Raw genomic sequence first — 22,876 nt, 5'->3', positions numbered from 1 at the left:
ACCATCAGATAGGGACAGAAAGGAGTGTTTCTACTACAGACTTTTATTTTATTTTTCTACTACAAACTTTTAAAACTATATTTAAAAGGCCAAATCCCCAGTTTAACCATACAACAGCTGCTGTCCTTCTGCTGCCAGGAAATAGGGAAAACCCTCCCAAGAGCTATTTGCTATTTGTTTGTTCATCTGATAAACATGCCCTGACTTGGGGAGAGCACACACTTCCCCTGCAGGCAAGCGCGGGTCTGGGAAGTTGCATGTAGCAGCAATAAGGAAGAAATCCCCACTCTGTGGGAGAGGTTTCTGCACAGACTCTGCTAAGCCCATTTGCAGTTTTGTTGAGTTATTTACCAAGATGAAGGGACTGGGTGTGGCTGGTCTGAGATTCCTCCTGGGAAGTCACTTCAAGAATCTCCTTCATTTCCTCACCCTTCATCTTTGTTCTCTGGCTTTGGTGCAAGGGTGCAGATAGTCGCGCCCAGTTGGCTGCTGCTCCCAGCACACTGAATTCTTTGAAGCTGGCTCTTGCAGCCAAGGATTCCCTGCCCTGTTCTTTTCTCCTTGCCCTGATTTAAAAAACAGTTCTGGAAATTCTCATCTGGCATGGAGATTGATGAGAAGGAACTTCATGGGTTGCATGCTGGTTTTTTAGATACATAGGAACCAAAAAGGACATTTAGAGCTTTAAATTATTATTTTTCAAAAACCCAATATTAATAGATTTTACATGAACAAATTATAAAGTAGGTTCTGCCATCACCACTATCACTAAAAGTATTTTAGTGCTAAGAGGCCATACGAGTGGGACAAAACTGATACCGGAAAGTATTTATCACCACCTCTATCACTTGCAGAAGGAATGTAAGAATGTACTAGATAACTGAAACCTCAGGAAAGATGTGTAACAAAACATACAAAGATTAATGGGTACTCACGAAGGCATTTACCAGGCAACCAATTTTATTTATTTATTTATTTATTTATTTATTTATTTATTTATTTATTTATTGTTTCAATAAAGCTTTATCTGATAGAACATGGCACACCAAAAAAGTAAATAATGTTGATAAGAAATTAATAAGGTTTGAAGAACATGATTTGCAAACTTAACCTTATTACCTTGTATAAAATATCATATCCAACAGTTGCTGAGTACATATTCTTTTTAAGGACACATGGAACATTTATCAAAAGTGACCATAGATAGGGCCATGAAAGCAAGTCTCAATAGTTTACAAAAAATTAAAATCAAATATGTTCTCTGACTAGTAAACAATTACTTCTAAATAATGCTGAGTCAAAGAAGAAATCACAATAGGCACTAGAAAACAATTTTACCTAAATGACAATAAAAATATAACAAATCAAAATCCATGAGATGCAGTTAAAGTCATACTTAGAAGACAATGTATAGCTTTAAAAAAACAGATTAGAAATGAAGGCTAAAAATAAATTATTTACATATCTTTCACAAGATATTTACAAAGGAACTGTAAGTTGAAACTAAAGAAAGTACAACAATATCTAAGAGAATTAAGAATCTAGGTCAGTAAGGACAACAGTTTAAATTCAAAACCAAACCTTAGGACTCCAAATATAATGTTCACTTATTATACCATCTTGATTCTCCACCCCTTTCTCCAAAAAATATCAAAGAAACTAATTTGTAACAAACTAATTTGTAAGTCTGCTGCTCTTAAAACCCACTGTTTTGTTATTATTATGGCCTTTTCCTCATAAAGATCCTAGTTAACATTTCTCTTAGAAATATCAATTTTCTCCCTCTGAGCAAGAGTTTATCTCCTAGGTCAAAGAAAACTATTAAATACTAAAAAGAGGATGAGTTTGGAAGTGGATTTTTATTTTTATTTTTATTTTTTTAAAGATTTATTTACTTATTCATGATAGACAGAGAGAGAGAGAGAGAGAGGCAGAGACACAGGAGGAGGGAGAAGCAGGCTCCATGCCAGGAGCCCGATGTGGGACTTGATCCTGAGACTCCAGGATCGCGCCCTGGGCCAAAGGCAGGCGCTAAACCGCTGCGCCACCCAGGGATCCCTGGAAGTGGATTTTTAAAAGGATATTTCTCTTATGTAAAATATGAACAAATATGTGAATTTAGTCACATTATAATCACAGTAGGTCTGATGACAAAAGAATTAATAGTCTGAAAAATATATAATTCCAGTGTTCACAACCTTATGTGTTATGCTAATTGGCCAATAATTCTTGGAAGTACATTTCTACTTTTAAAATAAAACTAAATTCAGGAGGCAATGATGGGCAAGGAAGTAATAGTGAAAAAATCTACATTTATTGTCTCAAGTTGCAGAATAGCAGAATGGTATAATACCATTTATATAAAATTATACATATCTTATGTCTGTGCATGTTTATGTGCATACCAAAATGTTTGGAAAGAGGTTTACCAAAATGTTATTAGTGGTTTTCTCTCAGTACTGGCATTTTACTTTTTCTTCACACTTTTCTATGTTGTTTGAGGTTTTTTTTATAATGATCACGCAGCATTTTCATAATCACAATAAAAATAAAGCTATTTTTATTTTGAAAAAAAGAAAATGTTGTTTAAGCATCTGCTATGTGTCCAAAGTGGTACTAGGAGTTATGCGATATAGAAAAGAAGGCTGTGGCCTTGAGGCCAATGATGCATACAGTCTAGTTGGGAAGATGGCTAAAGAGTGGTATAGAGTATAATCAGGTGTCAGGGTATGTGGTTCAAAGAAGTGCCACAGGTCATAAGAAAGAAGTGGCCACATGGAAGCTTTTATTGAAGAGAGGAAGCTCAGGTTGGACCTTGAAAGATGGCAAATTTGACTAGGAAGAGGGAAGAGGGTATTTTAGGCAGTGTGAGCACTGAAGCGATAATGGTATTTGAAAAGACAGTGAGAAACCAGCTTATCTAGCATAATAAGAGATTATGATTTGTGGTGGAGAAATTTACTCTCTTACTAAGCTTATTCCATAAACTGTCTTATTTTTTTAAGATTTTATTTATTCATAAGAGATGCAGAGAGAGGCGGAGAGAGAAGCAGGCTCCATGCAGGGAGCCTGATATGGGACTCTATTCCAGGTCTCCAGGATCATGCCCTGGGCTAAAGGCAGATGTTCAACCACTGACCAGGTGTCCCTATAAGCTCTCTTTATTTGGATCTATTGCAGACTATATTTTGGTATTCTTGAACATTTTATTTTATTTTTATTTTTGTTTTTTTTAATTATTTTTTAAAGATTTTATTTATTTATTCATGAGAGACACACAGAGAGAGAAAGAGAGGCAGAGACACAGGCAGAGGGAGAAGCAGGCTCCATGCAGAGAGCTTGACATGGGACTCGATCCCGGGTCTCCAGGATCAGGCCCTGGACTAAAGGCGGTGCTAAACCGCTGAGCCACCCAGGCTGCCCATTTTATTTTATTTTTAAAGATTTATTTATTCATTTGAGAGAGACTGAACACGAGTAGAGGGGGAGGGGCAGAGGGAGAGGGAGAATCCCAAGCAGACTCCTCGTTGAGCATGAAACCCTACACAGGGCTCCCATCTCATGACCCTGAGACCATGACCTGAGCCTAAATCAAAAGTCAGACACTCAACCGACTGAGCCACCCAGGTGCCCTATACTTGAGCATTTTATTTTATTTTTTAAGTTAAAATTTTTTTAAAGATTTTATTTATTCATTCATGAGAGACAGCGAGAGGCAGAGACATAGGCAGAGGGAGAAGCAGGCTCCATGCAGGAAGCCCGATGCGGGACTCGAGCCCGGGACCCCAGGATCACACCACCGCTGAGCCACCCACATGTCCCTACTTGAGCATTTAAAAAGCAGACCCTAGAAAAGTAAATATAATTATTCTGAATATTGACCTAAAGTGACATAAAAACTATGACTGCATTTCATTATGTTAGTGTATTGAAGATGGAAGACTTTAATACACGTATTCTGTAATCCTCTCATCTCCGTCCAGAAGCTTGTTCTCAATTCAGCAGTGGCTTTTGTATGGTCTTTTAATTTGTGATTAATATATTCCTACCCCTTTCTTCTTCTATTAAAAAAATCAAAAAGTAGGACACAAAGGATGGGGCCAAAACAAAAACAAAAGTTTGTTTTTGAAAAGGACATTAAGATTGAGACTTTTCCGAACAATGAAGTCAGGATTCACTTTCAGTAGTTACTTGGTTAGCAAGATTACATTAAATTTGTAGTATACAGTCTAAATACTGTAGCTATGTAAATTATACTTATGCAAACAAGTGTTTCTGAGAACCATATATTTGAAATTTTAAATACAAAATGTCAATCATAAGACTTTCCTTTTTGAATTCATTATTAAATGCTTTCAGTGTTCAAAGCATTGTGCTAGATGATGAAAGGTATGCAGAGAACTCACTCATTCAACTGTTCATTCACTCAACAGTATTTGTTGAATGTGTCCTCTGTGCCAGGTTATTACTCTAGGTGCTGGAACTAAAAAGGGTAAGGAGGATATCATTTTCTTTTTAAGTTCATAGTCTAGTTGGAGAGAAAATGGACATGTAAGTAAACAGTTATATATAGATCACTAGTAGAAAGTGTCAGGCCAAATATGCATGTTTATTTACTCTCTCTGTAGAACACACTAAAATTATGATAAAGGGGGGGAAAGGATAGAAAGCCAAAAGAACAAACAAAATAAGAGAAGAGCTTATGATGAGAGACAGGTGTCAACTAAATTTTAGAAGCTGAACAGCAGATGGTTAAGTAGGAACTGATTTAGCAGAGAAAGCTGATGACTAACTACTTACAAAAGGGAAAGGTGTCAGTTCCACAGAGGTCTGGGGGGTCAGGGACTGGAATTGACGGTACTCTGAAATTGGGGATGTACAGAAAACTGAAAACAGGAAGAGTTGTTGAAAGTCTTTATAAGGAACAGTAAGATCCCCAGATCCTCTCTCCTTCATCAAGCATCAAGGTCAGTGCCCTTCTGAATCCAGTAGAAGATTGGAGAAACTAAACTGGAGGAATTTTCAATTTAGGAATGAGAGACACAGAGCAGAGGTGAGATGGCTAATGAAAACAAGGAGATTAAGACAGCGTCTATATGCCAAATGTTGATATCCTGTTCCCTTCTTTGCTTAGCTCTCAGAATGCTGTCTGCTAAATGGATGCCCTCCAGACAAAGCCTGGAATATTTTCTGGAGAAACTAAAGTAGCCCTAGAAAAAGTCCCTACAAATCTGATGTTTAGGGAAATGACCAGGTCTCAACCTATTCATTGTATATAAAGATCAATGTTAACAAGCTCTACCCATTCAGATAACCCAGCTTTTTAATATCTTACTCTAAATATGGATGGACATACTCAAGGATCACCAGATATGAGGAAGAAATCTTGAACATAATAGAAATCAAGGCAAAACTGACAGGGCACAGGAGGAGGAAACTCAGGAAAAGCTGTGACAATACAAGGAAAAGAAAGCTAGAATTAATACCCTCAGGGGAGAAAAAAAGAGAAAATACTAGATTCATTAAATAAGACTAGCCTACTATAAAAAAAAAAACAAAAAAGTCCTTAGAAATTAGAATATCAGAAATAAAAAATTCAGGGACACGTGAGTGGCTTAGTCAGTTAAGCATCTAACTCTTGGTTTTGGCTCAGGTCATGATCTTGGGGTTGTGAGATTGAGCTTCAAGTTGGGCTCTGTGCTGAGTGTGGAGCCTGCTTGGAATTCTCTCTCCCCCTTTGCCCCTCCCCCCATTAAAAAGTAAAGAAAAAGAAAAAAAATTCAATAAAAGGACTGAAAGGTAGAGTTGAGGAAATTGCCCAGAAGAGGCAAAAAAAAAAAAAAAAAAAAAAAAAGGAAAGTAAGAGAAATAATACAAGAAACTTCGAGGCCCAGTCCAGGAGTAAAACATAAAAAAAAAAAAAAAAAAAAAGGAATACAGAGGAATTAGAATGCTATCAGGCTTCTCAATAGCAACACTGGAAGCTAAAAAACAATAGAGCACAATACTTTCAGAATTCTAAGGGAAGTTTATTTCTGACTTAGAATTCTGTACCATAAGTCAAATTATCAATCAACTATGAAATAAAGTATAGATTTTTAGATAGGCAAGAGCTTATAAATTTTAACTACCATAAGCATTTCTCATGAAACCCTGGAAGGACGTGTTTCATCAAAAATTGGGATAAATCTAAAAAAGATGAAATTATGGGATCTAGAAACAAGGGATCCAACAACACAGGAGAGAGGTTAAGAGAAGTCTTAGGATGATAACGAAGGATAATCCCAGACAACCATTTGTGTGGAAGAGCTAAAAACAACCAAACTGGAGCAGCAGAAAACTCCTAGATTGAATGTGTACAAGAAAATAAAAAATAGAACTGATTAAACTGTTGTGTTAGGGGCCCCTGGGTGGCCCAGTCAGTTAAGCATCCAACTCTTGGTTTCAGCTCAAGTCATGATCTCGGGGTTGTGAGATTGAGCCCCATGTAGGGCTCTACACTAAGCACACAGTCTGCTTAAGATTCTTTTCTTCCTCTCCCCCTCCCCATTGCTCTTTCACTCTCTCTTTCTCTCTCAAGTAAATCTTAAAAAACAAAACAAAACTGTTGTGTTAGATTACATTCAGTTGGAGAGTTAGAGATGAATTCTTCAGTTAAAGATACAATGATTACGGGTACCTAGCTGGCTCAGTTGGTGGAGCCTGTGACTCTTCATCTCAGAGTTGTGAATGCAGGCCCTGTGTTGGGTGTAGAGATTACTTGAAAATAAATCTTTAATAAAAAAAAAATAAAAGAAATAGCGATTAATACTTAGAAACTCCAAGCAAACCAAGAAAGTGACAGTTATTCCAAGAAAAACAAAAAGCTGTATGAGAAGGAAAAATGAACTAGTAATATACCTTGCAGCTTGGCTATGAATAATATTCATATAACATAAAAATATAAGTACTAAATATTTTAAGATAAAATTGGTACTATATATTAGAGAGATTGGAAAATGGAAAGTATGTGTCAGTGGTAAAAAAGATATCTTTATCTAAGAGTTCAAAGATAATGTCTAAAATTTAAAAATCAAGAAAGAGCAGCATATGCATATTATTAAAAAATGAAAACCAAACACTTGGTGAATTTGTTAAGTGGAGTTAAAAAGAGTTGCTGCTATAGTTTGATTTAGAGTCAACTGAGTTTGAAAAGCCAGCACACCTTTCAAATGAACCTGTCAGCAGGAATTCAAGAATGTTACAGAGATTGGAAGAGGAAATATGGTCAGTAGTTAAATCGTGTGAATGGATGAAATCACTGAGGAATGAAAGTGTAGTGAGAGAGGGGGATAAGGGCAGAACGTTGGGGGATCCTTATATTTAAAGGATGAGAGAAGGAAGAAGAATCAGGGAGAAACAATCAGAACATATGAAAAGAAATGGCATAATATAACATTGCAGAAGCCAAGGAGGAGAGTTCTAAGATGGGCAACAGTATCAGTTGTCACAGGTGGAGAGCTAAGAAAAGATCCTTCAAATCTACTATAGTGACTTAGTGATTATCCGTAACTTTTAAGAGAACAGTTTAGTTGAATGATGGGAGCAACACTGAAAGGATTAATGAGTGAATGAATGGGTGGTGAGAAAGAAGGGGATAATGAATATAGCACACCATTCTGAGAAATTTGTCTTTGAAAAACAAAAGAAGAAAGCTTTAGTGAGTAGTCTTTGAAAGATTTTTTAGATTAAGAGATCACTTAAACATGTGCAGGTAGCTAGCAAGGAGTTAATGGAAAAAGCAAGGTTAAAGATGCAAGTGTAAGGGGATAATTGATAGAGCAAGGTCCTAGAGAAACTGAAAGAACTGACTTTTAAGAGCACAGATGGAAGGATTAATCTTAGTAAGAAATGGGAAAGATTCTCTAAGAGAGGGAAAGAAGAAGTGAGGATTAACTGAAGACAAAAAAGAAATATTAAAGTATAGGGAAAGGAAATTGAAGGACTGAAAAATCAGGTGACTTCAGTCTTCTCAGCAAAATAGTTTATCTGCTTAGAGTTGTGAGTCGGGGCAAAGGGTTAGTTTGGAAATTTGAGAATGGAAAATGTCTGGGGCAGCTGTTGTAAGGAATGTAATACAAAGTCAGAAGGAGATGACTAAAAGGATTACCCAGTAGCCATGAGCATCCAGTTGAGGTTAGATAGTATGAATTTGTAATAAAGCCAATCAATATGGTTTCTGGACTTCCTCCAAGAATGCTGTATCTCCAAAAGTTGTATTAGTCATCATCTTGGCTGGAGAAGGGTTTCCTTGGAGTGTCTTAGGAGACATCCCAGGGTTCAAAAACTTGAGAACAATCCTTGCTCAAGGAGAGTTAATGCCCAGAAGTACCAAAGTGCAGATTTGCCTGTAGGATACTTCCATCTGTGGGTCATTCAGAAGTCTTTTGGGAAGAATCATAGGCAACGAAAAAGAAATATATTTAGGAGACTTAAGAGAAGCAAAGCAGTCTGATATCAAAAAGATCTATAGCTGTATGTGTATCTAGTCACAAATCTGAGGGTGGGAGCATGTTGGAGAACATCTGGATTCAGATAAAAGAAGAGCAGAAGAGAAGTGACATCATCATGGGATTAGACTGTAGACTACCTAGCCAAATGGAGATATAGATAAAGCATTTTTGATGCAGATCACAAAACTGGACTGAGATAGGAGAACATGGTGATAGGGATTTCAAATGTCAAGGCATAAGTCAAAGTCAGATTCAGCCAAAAAGCAGTATACTTGATTAATTCTTTGTTTCTGTTTCTGTTTTTCTGATCATTAAAGAAATACTTGATTATTGTAGAAATGTAGTAGTACAGAGAGGTGTAATGAAGGAGAAAAATAATCACCTCCAAACCCACTACTGACAGCATTCACCATTTATATACTTGCTGTTATTCCTAGTGGGTTTTTTGTTTGGTTTGTTTGTTTTTGTTTTGTTTTGTTTTGTTTTTGTTTTTGTTTCTTTTTGGTGGGGTTTTTTAGCCTAAACAACAGAAATTTATTTTCTCACGGTCTCTAGGCTAGAAGTCTAAGTCAAGATGTCAGCAAGTTTGATTTCTCCTGAGGCCTCTCTCCTTGGTCTAATATTTTTTTATAAATGGGTGTTTTTACACATAGTCTAATATATACTATGCTGAATATACATTTGCATAACTTTTTTTAGCATAGAAGCTTTTTCTCCCGTATATTTCTCATATATCTCATGTATATCTTCAAATATATCTAAAGTCCTTTTTTAAATTTCATCTTTTTCTTCTTTAAAGTTTTAAATATTGTATTTGCTTTCATGTTATCTTCATCTAAGAAGGAAGAAATATGAGGTAGGAGTTCTACATATAATTATAAAAAGTTTCACTCTTTATGGTTTCCTACCATTATTTATATTTTTCTGAAGATTTCAGTCAATATTATTAGGAAAAAGACATAAGAGATATACACATTTTAAAGAAAAAGGAAAATCACATTATTTGCAGGTGATACAAATGCTTACCTGGAAAGCCCCAAGATAAACTGAAATCTATTATAAACAGCATGAAACTTCAGCAAGAGAATTAAATAAAATATACTAAAACCAATAATTTATTTAAAAATAATAGCCTTTATATATTCAGATAAAAAGAAAACTCCCTTTTTACAATAACAAGAGAAGATAAAGTACCTGGCAATAAACCTAACAAGAATATGCAAGACTATATGAAGACTTTAAAATGCTACTGAAGAACCTGAAAGAAGCCTTTGGCATATGGAAAGACATACTGCATTCTTGGAAAGGGAGACTTAAAAATCATAAAGTTGTCAGTGCTCCTAATTTTATCTATAATTAACATGATCTCAGTAAAAACAGTATTTAATTTTGCTTATTTGCTTATTTTGTTGAGACAAGCTGATTGTAAAGATTATACAGAAAGACTAAATAGAATAACCAGGAATATCCTGAGAAAGAGAAGAAATAATGGGGCACTAGATCTACCAGATTTAGAATCTATTACAAAGCTATAAAATTTTATTAATAAAATAGCTAACACAAATCACTATGTTCCAGGTACTGTTCTAAGCACTTTAGATAAAATAATTCATTAATTCTCACAACAGCTCATTATGGTGAACTTGCTCAAACTCACAGAGCCAGTAAGTTGCATAGGTTGAATTTAAACTCAGAAAGTTGGCTCCAGGGATCCCTGGGTGGCTCAGCGGTTTAGCGCCTGCCTTTGGCCCAGGGCGCAATCCTGGAGACCCGGGATCGAGTCCCACATCAGGCTCCCGGTGCATGGAGCCTGCTTCTCCCTCTGCCTGTGTCTCTGCCTCTCTCTCTCTCTCTCTGTGTGACTATCATAAATAAATAAAAATTAAAAAAAAAAGAAAGTTGGCTCCAGTGGTACATCGCTTCATCACTATGCTATACTATACAAACATTCATTATTGGCACATGAATAGGTAAGTAAAAATCAATGGACCAGAATGGAGAAGCCTCAAAACTGACCCCAATATGGAAATAGTATTAACCTATGTCGGGGGAGGGGGAGCATTTTAAATCAATGAGCACAACTAGTAGCCATCTTAAAAAAAATTAAGTTGGATTCCTTCCTCACACCTTATATGAAAATAAATTCCAGATGGATCAAATATTTCAATGTAAAAATTGAAACCATAAATACCCTCAAAGAAACCGCAGGAAAATGTTTTTATAATCTCACAGAGAGAAAAGCCTTTCTAAATATGAATGACAGAAAGCTTGGAATCATAAATGAAGCTCCTGATGTATTTCAATAGGTAAAAAAGGATGAAAAATCTGCTTGATGGAAAAAACCCTATAATGAGGACAAAAGATTAACAACAAATAGGGAGAGATATTTGTAACTTAGAGAGATGAAGGGCTAATTTCCTTATGTACAGATTCCTTAAAAATCAGCTATAAAAATACTACATATTCCGTAGAAAATTTAATGAAGTGAACAGAAAACTCACAAAAAAGAATTGTATAAATGGTTCTTTAAAAAATTTTAAAATAATACAATGAGATATAATTGAGTGCCACAAAATTCACCTAGTTATTTATTTAAGATTTATGTCTTTATTTTAGAGAGAGAGAGAGCAAGAGAGCATGAGTTTCAGAAGGGGCAGAGGGAGAGAGAGAGAGAATCTGAAGCAGACTCTATGCTAAGCATGGAGCCTGACATGGGGCTTGGTCTCAGGACCCTGAGATCACAACCTGAGCCAAAACCAAGAGTCAGATGCTCAATCAACTGTGCCATCCAAGTGGCCCTATTTTTAAAATTTTTTAAAGTAGGCCCCATGCCCAACATGAGTCTTGAGTTCACAACTTTGGGATTAAGAATTGAATGCTTTACTGACTGAGCCAACCAGATGCCCCCCTAATTCACCTATTTAAAGTGTACAATTCAGTTGTTTTTAATATATGCGTACACAGTTGGGCAACCATCACCACAATCAATTTTAGAATATTTTCTTCATTAACTCCCCCTGCCACCGCAAAAAACCCATACTTATTAGCAGTAACTCTAGTTAATAATTACCCACTACTTTTCCCCCCACTCACCTACTCCTAGCCCCAGACAACCACTAATTTACTTTCTATCTCTTTGGATTTGCCTATTCTGGACATTTCATATAGATGGAATTACACAATATGTGGGCTTCTATGTCTGGTTTCTTACACTTAAAATAACAGTTTCAAGATTCATCCATGCATAGTATGTATCAGATGCATACCTCATTCCTTTTCTGTGGCTAGATAATATTCCATTGTATGGGTATACCACATTTGTTTATCCACTCATCCATAGATAGACATCTGGGTTGTTTCTTCTTTTTGGCTATTATGAATGCTGCTATGAGCATCTGCATTCAAGTTTTTGCATGAGCATATGTTTTCATTTCTCTTGAGTATATATACCTAATTCTATATAACTTTGTGAGGAGCTGCCTTTTTCCAAAGTAGCAGCATCGTTTTATATTCCCACTAGCAATGTATGGGTTACAGTTTTTCCAGGTTCTTGCCAACACTTGGTATTATCTGTCTTTTTTAATATGCATCCCAGTGGGTAGAAAGTGGTATCTCATTATGCTTTTGATTTCCATTTATCTGATGACTAATGATGTTAAGCATCTTTTCCTATGCATATTGGTCATTTGTATATCTTCTTTGGAGAAATGTTCATCTACATCATGGTATGTATCATCACATTTGTTCCTTTTTTTTTTTTTTTTTTTTTTTGCTGAGTAGTGTTCCATTATATGAATATAGCACAATTTGTTTTTGTTCACCTGTTAATGGACATGTGAATTATGTGGTTTTTGGCTACTATGAATAAAGTATCAAAAATATTTGTCTATAAGACTTTGTGCACATATTTTCTCCTAGCTTTATTGTGATATAATTGACAGGTAGCATTATGTAACTTTAAGGTGTACAAAGTGATGATTTGATATATATGTATATTGCAAAATGATTACCACAATAAAGTTAGTTAACACCTCCATTACCTCACATAATTACCGGTTTTTGTAATTTGGGGGATTTGTTATTGTTGTTGTTGTTGTTTTGTAATTTTGAGGGTTCGTTTTTATTTTTTATTTTTTTTTTGAGGGTTCGTTATTATTGTTTTTAGTAGTGAAAACATTTACGATTTGCCCTCTTAGCAACTCTCAAGTATATAGTACAGTATTGTTAAGTATAGTCATCTAGTCATCATGCTGTATGTTATGTCCCCAGAACTTATTCATCTTATAACTAGAAGTTTGTATTCTCTGATGAACATCTCCTCATTTCTACCACCTCCCATTCTCGGCAACCACCATTCCACTCTCTATTTCAATGAATTTGGCTTTTTTAGATTTGATATATAATTTGAAATCATACAGCATTTGTCTTTCTCTGACTTATCTCACTTCAAGATCCATCCATGTTGTTGTAGAAGGCAGGATTTCCTTCTCTTTTATAGCTGAATTGTATTCCACTATATACATATATTGTATTTTCTTTATCCATTCATAAACCAACACTTAGGTTGTTCCATGTCTTGACCTGAGCCAAAGGCAGACACTTATCCGAATGAGCCACCCAGGTGCCTCTTCAATTTTTTTTATGAAAGTCTTAGTTTTCAATGTACAGATTTTTTTGCTGAGATAAAAAAAATTCTTTGGTTAAATTTATTCCTAAGTATTTTATTGTGTTTGATACTATTGTAAATGGAATGGTTTTCTTTCTTTTTCAGATAACTCGCTGTTAGTATATAAAAATGCAGCTGATTTTTATATATTGATTTTGTGTCCTGCAACTTAGCTAAATTTATTTATTAGTTCTGACAGGTTTTTTGTTGTTTTTTTTTTTTTTAGATTTTTTTAGGGGCGCCTGGAGGGCTCAGTTTGTCAAGCATCTGCCATCAGCTCAGATTATAGTCCCAGGGTCCTGGGATCAAACCCTAAACCCGGCTTCCTGCTCAGTGGGGAGCCTGCTTCTCTCTTTCCCTCTGCTGCTGCCGCTCCCCCTACTGTGCTTTCTTTCTCTCAAATAAATACATAAATTCTTTTAAAAAAAGGAGAGATTTTCTATATAAGGTGATATCATCTACAGAGACAATTTTACTTCCTCGTTTCCAATTTGGATGGCTTTTCCATTTCTTTTTCTTGCTTAATTTCTCTGAGTAGGACTCCTAGCACTATGTTGAAAAGGTATGATCTTGTCCCTGCTCTTGGAGGAAGAGCCTTCAGTCTTTCACTGTTGAGTATGTTAGCTGTGGGCCATAAATGACCTTTATTTTGTTGAAGTACATTCACTTCTATACCCAATTTATTTTGAGTTTTTTCATAAAAGGATGCTGAACTTCATGGACATATGTTTTTATTTCTCTTGGGTAAATATCTAAGAGTGGAATTGCTGGCCGACTTTTCCCAAAGTAGTTGTACTGTTTTATACTCCTACCAAAAATGTCTGAAAAACCCTGGTTGTGAATACATCCTTGCTAACATTTGATGTTTTCAGTCTTCCTTTCTCCCTTAGCTTTATTGAGATATAATTGACATGTAACATTGTTTAAATTTAAGATGTGATGATTTAATATATGTATATATCGTGAAATGATTATCACTATAAGGTTGTTTTTAGAAATATGGAACACTTCACAAATTTGCATGTCATCCTTGCATAGAGACAATGCTAATCTCTGTATCATACCAGTTTTAACATATGTGTTGCTGAAGTGAGCACAGACTTTTTAATTTTAGCCTTTCTAGTGAGTATGAAGTGGTATCTCATTGTGGTTTTAATTTGCATTTCTCTGATGATTAATGATATTGAATACTTTTTTATTGTTTATTAGCCCTTTTCTTTGTGAAATGCCTTTTGAAATCTTTTTTTTTTTGTATATGTTTTATTGGAGTTCAATTTGCCAACATATAGTATAACACCCAGTGCTCATCCCATCAAGTGCCCCCCTCAATGCCTTTTGAAATCTTTTACTCAGTTTAGGATGGGTTGTTTTAATTACCGAGTGGTAGGAGTTCTTTATGTATTCTGGTTGCAAGTCAGATTGCATATTGCAAATATCTGTACTATTCTTTGGCTTGTTTTTTCCCTTTATGGTGTTTTCCATTAAGCAGAAGTTTTTAAATTCCATTTGATAAATTTTTTCTTTTATGGTTAGTGCTTCTGGGCCCAGTTTTTAAAAATCTTTGCCTATCCTAAGTTTGTGATAGTATTACCCTACATTTTCTTCTAAAAGTGTTGGAAATCTAGCTTTTATGTTTAGGTAAATAATCCATCTTGAATCAATTTTTGTGGGTGGTTTGAGGTTGAGGTCAAGGTCCTCTTTTGTACCATCTGGATAACTAGTTGTTTGTTCCAGCACCATTTGTTGAAAAGACTACTTTTCCCACTTAACTGTTTTGGTTCCTTTGTTTAAAAAAAAAAAAAAAAAAAAGTCGATTATATATGTATGGGTTCATTGCTAGATTTTCTGTTCTATTCTATTGATCTATTTATTAAACCTTAGACTTGATTACTTTAGCTTTATAGTAAGGTAGTGTATGCGCTTCAGCTTTTGCTTTTTCATAATTGTTTAGGTCATTAGAAGTCCCTTGCATTTCTATATAACTTCTAGAACAAACTTGTCAATTTTTACAAGAAAGGAAGAAAGAAAGCCTGCGAAGAATTTGATTGAGATTTGAAGATTCTGTAGATCAATCTGGGGAGAATTGTCAACTTTATATTATTGAATCTTCCAATCCATGGACATAGTACATTTTTCCTTAGGTCTTCTTATATTTCTCTCAGCTTTCTCTCAGCAATGTGCTATCGTGTTTAATATATAGATCTTATACATTTATTTATTTATTTTTGATCTTATACATTTTATTGAATATCCCTAAATAGTTCGTGTTTTGTGCAAGTATTATAAATAGTATTATTTTTTGAAGTTATTTTCTTTACCAGTTTTTCACTGCAAGATTATAGACATCTCATTGCTTTTTGTATGTTCCTCATGTATTCTGTGACTTTGATAAATTCTCTTATTAGTTCTCATAGATTCTTTATAGATTCCTTAGAATTTTCTGCATGCAAAATCATGTCATATGCAAATAGAGGCAGTTTTACTTCTTCCTATCCAATCTTCGTGGGGGTCTTTCTTTTTTCTTGATTGCACAGAGTAGGACCTCATTACAATATAAATAGAAGTAATAAGAGCAAGTAACCTTTTTGGCCTATATCTCCCACTCCCTTTCACCCATTTTTTCCATCTCCCTTCCTCCCTCCCCTCTGGCAACCATCAGTTTGTTCTCTGTATTTATAGATCTGATTCTTTTGTTTATTTATTAATTGTTTTTTTAAATTCCACATAGGGGCAAAATTATATGGCATTTGTCTTTCTCAGTCTGACTTATTTCACTTAGTATAATACTGTCTAGGTCCATCCATGTTGTTGCAAATGGCAAAAATCCCATCCTTTTTTATGGCTGTGTAATATTCTATTATACACACATATGATACATATACACATGTGTATGACATCTTTATCTGTGCATTTATCAATAGACACTTCTTAAACATTTTATTTCAATTCAATTAATTAATGTTATTTTATAATGTATTATTGGTTTCAGAGGTAGAGGTCAGTGATTCATTAGTCTTATATAATACCCAGTGCTCGCTATATCATGTGCCCTCCTAATGTCCATCACCCAGTTACTCTGTTCCCCCACACCCCTTCCTCCAGCAACCCTCAGTTTGTTTCCTCTGATTAAGAGTCTCTTATGGTTTGTCTACCTCTCTGATTTTGTCTTGTTTTATTTTTTTCCTCTCTTCCCCTATGATCCTCTGTTTTGTTTCTTAATTCCACATAAGGGTGAGATCATATGATAATTGTCTTTCTCTGATTGACTTATTTCACATAGCATGATATCTTCTAGTTCCATCCATATTATTGCAAATGGCAGATTTCATTTTTTTGATGGTTGAGTAGTATTACATTATATGTATATATCACATCTTCTTCATCCATCCCTTGATGGACATCTGAGCTTTTTCTATGGAAAAAAAGAAAGTTTTACTATTGTGGACGTTGCTGCTATAAACATTGGGGTACAGGTGCCCCTTCAGATCACTACATTTGTATCTTTGGGGTAAATACCCAGTGGTGCAATTGCTGGGTCATAGGTTAGCCCTATTCTCAACTTTTTAAGGAACCTCCAAACTGTTTTCCATGGTGGTTGCACCAGCTTACAATCAACACCAACAGTATAAGAGGGTTCCCCTTTCTCTGTATCCATGCCAACATCTGTCATTTCCTGACTTGTTCATTTTAGCCATTCTGACTGGTATGAGGTAGTATCTCATTGTGGTTTTGATTTGTATTTCTCTGATGCTGAATGACTGAGCATTTTTTCATATGTCTGTTGGCCATTTTTATATCTTCTTTGGAGAAATGACTATTCGTGTCTTCTGCCCATTTCTTGGCTGGATTATTTGTTCTTTGAGTGTTGAGTTTATCAATAGACACTTAAGTTGCTTCCACATCTTGGCCATTATAAATAATGTTGCAATAAACATAAGAATGCATATATAGGGCATCCCGGGTGGCTTAGTGTTTCAGCGCCTGCCTTCAGCCCAGGGCCTGATCCTGGAGACCTGGGATCGAGTCCCATGTCAGGCTCCCTGCATGGAGCCTGCTTCTCCCTCTGCCTGTGTCTCTGCCTCTCTCTCTCTGTCTCTCATGAATGAATAAATAAACAAAATTTAAAAATGCATATATAAAAGTCTTCCTTATTAAAAAATTACATTGCAGCAGGGTGCTGGGCTGGCCCACTCAGAAGAGCATGCAACTCTTGATCGTAGGGTCTTGAGCTCGAGTCCCACATTGCGGGTGTAGAGATTACTTAAATAAATAAAACTTAAAAAAATTACATTGTAGCTAAAGGAACAATTAGGTCTAGGTAGATGGTATACCATTATGAATGAAAGAAAAAAAAAACCAGAGCATTCACCTCCTGTTTTGATTTAGTTTTCTCAAAGAGGATGCTATTTGGACTGAAAAAGATAAAATTAAGAGTAGTTTCAGGGAATGAAATCAAACATGACTGGGATTTTAAGAGATCACCTAACTCCTTTAAGTGAACTCAGATTTCTGGATCTAATTTACATTCCAGGGTACAGACATCTAGTAGGTAAACTGGCTGTACCATTGCTGCAGTCTGTAGAAAATGGAAATTGTGTTCATTATGGGGAGGGGTGAGGGTGGAGAGAAGTTCCAGATTGGAGTCAGAGAACCAATATTCAGAAAGTCATTTAAGGAGACTGAGGTTGGTGACCCTGATACCTGTCTTGAGTGATATTCTTCAACTATTTATTAAAAAGAATAAATATCTGTAGGTATTCAGGAAAGGAAGCTATGGTAACTATAAGCCTATGAGAGTTGATTGAAGAAGAAGCAAGGGGAGAGGACCAGGGGAGAGGATGAGGGGAGAGGAAGGGAGGGGAGAAGTGAAGAGGGTCAAGGGAAAGAGAACCCACACTTTGTGGGTAAGGAAGGCCTGCTTTCAATCCCAGCTCTTTTACCTCTTAGTAAAGTGATATCCTTGTGAATAAGCAAAAGTAATATAGGATGGATGATAAATAATTGGTTGAACAATCATACCAAAAATGTGCTAATTAATGGGTTCATATCATCCTAAAGGGACATCTCCAGAAGTATGATTCTGGACTATGTCCTTAGCCATTTTTCTTTTTTTCCCTAATCCATTGTTTGAGTGAGAGCATTGATGGCAAGCTAATCAAAGTTGGGAGAGATAGCTAATAAGCTGCCTAAAAGAAACAAGACCTGAAAAAAGATAGTATAATATAGTGGAACAAATATGGGTGTGGTATCATTGGGTCTGCAACCAGTAGCTGTATGGCCTTGAGTAAGTTAAGTAACCACCTAAGTCTTTGTTTCCTCAGAATACCACTTATCCCGTGGTGGTTGTAAGAATAAAATATATGTGTTTCTGTGTGTGTGTGTGTGTGTGTGTGTGTGTGTGTGTGTGTGTTTATTATCTATTGCTATGTAATAAATTATTCCAAACTTGGAGGTTTAAAACAATAAACACTATTTCACACAGTTTCTAAGCATCAGGAATGTAGGAGCAAATTACTTGGATGGTTCTGACTCAATATCCCTCATAAGTTGAAATCAAGACTTAGATTCAGCTGCAGTCATCTGAAGGCTTGAAAAGGACTCCTAAGCTCACTTATCACTGTTGGCAGGAGGCCTAGGAAGTTCACATATTCCTCATGACTATGGCAGTGGCTTCCCCAGAAAAAGTGATCTCAGAGAGAGAGAGAGAACAAGCAAGCAGGAAGCCAAAGTGCCTTTTATGACTGAGTTTCTGAAGTCACATACTGTCACTTTTGTTTTATTCTGTGTATTAAAAGTGGATTACTAAGTTTAGCTCATACTGAAGGGGAAGGGACTTAGGGTCCATCTTTTGAAGAAGGGAGTATCGAGATTTTTGTGGACATGTCCTAAAACCACCACAATATAAAAAGTACCCTATATAGCACTTAACACTTAGTAAGTACCCCATAAATGGCACTTATTATATTGTTCTTAGTATACACTTAATACTTGTGCTTTTTACTATAGAGCCATCGTGGACAGAACAAGAAAACCTCTTGATTTTTCAGATTCTTGGAAAATATAGAGAAAGAAGCACTCTCTACCACTATAATTCATTACATGTTTTGTAAATTAAAATGAATGGACTATGTCTCATTAAGAGCAGTACTAATAAACATGCATTTTAATAACACTTAATGGGTGTACCTAAAATGCATAGTAAACCTGCAAAATACCAGTGACATGGATAATTTCAATGACAGTTAATCCAAAAATTGATTTTGTTTGTTTTTTTTGTTTTTGTTTCTTTAAAGATATTATTTATTCATGAGAGACACAGAGAGAGAGGCAGAGACATAGGCAGAGGGAGAAGCAGGATCCCTGCAGGGAGCCTGATGCGGGACTCAGTCCCAGGACCCGGGGATCATCACCTGAGCCAAAGGCACACGTTCAACCACTGAGCCACCCAGGCGCCTCTTGTTTGGTTTTATTAAGGATTTTATACTTAAATGTAGATATGGCTCATCTGAGAATTCATTGAATCTTAATTGTGTAATATACCAGCTTGTCTTTCTGGGTATCCTGTTATCCTTTCCATTTAAGAATGGGCCACAGCTAAAACAAAGAGGCCACAGTTTACAGCAAAGATAAGATTTGCTCTTCACATGCCTTCCCTGAGGCCAAGGAGCAATTATGGGGAGAAATAAACCAACAAACAAAAAAGTATTTTATCAACAAAGGGCTCAATTAAGGAGGAGAGTTAATGTTGTGAGTAAAAATGTAGAAACAAGAATTAATAAGGCTAAATCACTGGGTAATCTGGATTTCCTTTGTTTATGTATACATTTGTGTACATACGGGTATAGAATGTCCATCATTAGCCTCATGGATTGTCTGATGTTCATTGTAAACAAAAACATAAAAACTCCAAATCCAAATGGACAGAGTAATTTAATGGGGCACTTTGATAAGATCATTAAATAGAAGATATTGTCATACCTTAAACTTATTAATTTTCTAGTGTTTTGATTTGCATTGAACATTAGATCCTCAGGGTAGTGTCAGACATGGTTGAACTCTCTTTAATATCTTACCAACATAGCAGTCAAATTTCTAAGGTGTTCAAAACAAAGCCACTAATTTGAAAGTAAGTAAAAAACAGTCCCTGAAGAGCCAGTGTGTACAGAATTTATATGTGTCTTTGTAGGCAAGGCAGGAAGTCTCCTAAGAGTTTCACAGGGAGCCTCTTATAAATGCATAAACTTCAAATACAGATCAGGTTATCAATTGCAGATTTAAAAAAGTAGTGAGAGTGGTCTAAAGTATTGTTAGCCTTAGCCCACATAGCAGCATGGCTTCCCACAGAACACCAAGCAATTCTTAGACACCAGCAGGGTGTCTAAGAATTCAACTTAATTCAGCTCAATTCTGATACCATCAACCTGGAGACAGCATCTGATTCCACAGAATAAGGGTTCTGGCCTAAAAGCTTGCCCCACATCCTCCCAACCTGGCCCCGCCACTGCCCTACTTTACCAGTAGCAAGCCCTGGTTGTTGCCTGTACTTCTGACCAATTAACTATAAATCCAAAGTTCTCAGTACTTTCTCCCCAGGTTTGAGTAATTTGCTAGGGCAGCTCACAGAACTCAGAGAAGCATTTTATTTAATAGACTACCAGTTTATTATAAAAGGATATAATTCAGGAATAGCCTGATGGAAGAGATACAGAAGGCAAGGTATGGGTAAAGGGCACAGGGCTTCCATGCTCTATCCAGCTGCATCACTCTTCCCAAATCTCCATGTGTTCACCAACCCAGAAGCTCTCAGAACCCCATTCTTTTGGGTTTCTATGAAGGCTTCATCAACATAGGCATGGTTGATTAAATTGTTGGCTTTTAGTAATTAAACTCCATCTCCAGGCCCTTTTCCTGCCCTGGCAGTAAGGAGATGGGGCTGAAAGTTCCACCCTCTAATCACAAGATTGGTTCTGGCAGCCACATCCTTATGTGCTTCCAGAAGTCACCTCGTTCACAAACAAAAGACAATTTTACCAGTCTCAACACTTAGGAAATTCCAGGGGCTTGGGGAGCTGTGAGGTAGGAACTGTGCCTAAATAAATGAGAAATATATTTTGGTCATCCCCAAAATATATTTTTTATAAATCACAATATCACAGACACACACCCACAGTCATGATAAATGTTATCAGAAAAGAGAATCACTAGAAAGCCAAATAGTGAAGAGAAAATCTATATTAAAAACAGTATTTTAAGGTCATTTACCATGTAGGAGACAAATAAATCATTTTATTAATCTTTTTGCTTTTTTGAGGATATCTTTCTATTATGCTCCAGAACAATAAGCCATATTCATAAGGTTAGAATGATTAAGCAAATGGTAACTCTGTTCACTATTATCTTATTGGTAAGACAAGGAAGTTTGTGATTCAGTTTAGAGATACTTCCAACAAATATGCATAAAGTTGGAAAAAAATGACAATTGAGTAAGCTTTACTTATTATCTTATATAGAATGCACATAGAAGAAGTGAATCACTAGAGCCCTCTGGAAATGCTGTGTACTGGGAACCCTGGGTGGCGCAGCGGTTTAGCGCCTGCCTTTGGCCCAGGGCACCATCCTGGAGACCCAGGATCGAATCCCACATTGGGCTCCCGGTGCATGGAGCCTGCTTCTCCCTCTGCCTGTGTCTCTGCCTCTCTGTGTGTGTGTATGACTATCATGAATAAATAAAAATTAAAAAAATTTTTTTAAAAATGCTGTGTACTGATTTAGCATCACAATGGTGGTACATCCTGTGAATAATAAAATAATTTATAATAACAACCATCATTTAAATGTATCAGGAACTGTGTTAAATCTTTTCATCCATTATAGTATTGAATCTTCTTGACCACCATTTGAGTAAATATTATCTCCGGTTTAAAGACAAGGAAATTGAAGCATAGCAGATAAATAATTTGCCTGACATTGTTTAAATAGTAAGTAGTAGAGCCCAAAAGGAAAATGAGGTCTGAGAACCTTCATCCAGCTTTATTATCTTAGTCTAAGTGTTTATGGTGATGGGAATACCCTTTCTAAGGAGGAATCATAGTGTACCTTCTAATATATTTTCAAAGAATAAGTGAGGATCCTCTCCTTTATATCTTATTGTTTATATGACCCTTTGTTTTTCTCTCACCCTGTGGTAAGCCGAATAATGTCCCCCAAAGATATTCAGGTCCTAATCCCTGGAACCTGTGAATGTCATTTTATATGACAAGAAGAACTTTGCAGATAAGGCTAAGTTAAGAATCTTAAGATGGGAGACATTATCCTGGATAATATAATCACAAGGGTCCTTGTAGGAGGCAGAGAAGGTTTGATGACAGAAGAGGAAAAAAGCAGTCTGAAAGCCAAAAGCGTGGGAAGAAAGGACCATGAGCTGAGAAATTAAGATGGTCTCTAGAAAATGAAAAAAAAAAAAAAAACAAAGAAACAATCTCCCCTGGAACCTCCAGAAAGAACCAGCCCTGCTGACACCTTGGTTAGCCCTGTAAGACACATGTTAGATTTATGGCCTCCAGAACTGTTAGGAGAATAAGCCACTAAGTTTGTGGTAATTTGTTACAGCAACCATAGGAATCTAATATATACCCCATATTACTGGCTTCATGGATAATTTGCTAAATACTTTGTTCTTGTATCTTTCCTGCACTGTAATTATTTGTTATTTTCCTGA

At 36.0% G+C, this 22,876-nt stretch overlaps 2 non-coding genes across 2 annotated transcripts in view; one reads left to right on the top strand and one right to left on the bottom strand.

The window, feature by feature from the left end:
* The window catches only part of C18H11orf49, a 195,808-nt gene that overhangs the window by 107,326 nt on the left and 65,606 nt on the right, over positions 1–22,876 (top strand). The window lies entirely within an intron of this gene.
* Positions 14,152–14,255, bottom strand: LOC119864341. The gene has a single exon (XR_005373726.1). It is a non-coding gene; the product is annotated as a U6 spliceosomal RNA (small nuclear RNA).

The sequence above is a fragment of the Canis lupus genome, chromosome 18 (genome assembly GCF_011100685.1).
Source record: "Canis lupus familiaris isolate Mischka breed German Shepherd chromosome 18, alternate assembly UU_Cfam_GSD_1.0, whole genome shotgun sequence".
In the NCBI taxonomy this organism is placed as follows: domain Eukaryota; kingdom Metazoa; phylum Chordata; class Mammalia; order Carnivora; family Canidae; genus Canis; species Canis lupus.
This window is presented reverse-complemented; position numbering and strand designations above follow the sequence as displayed.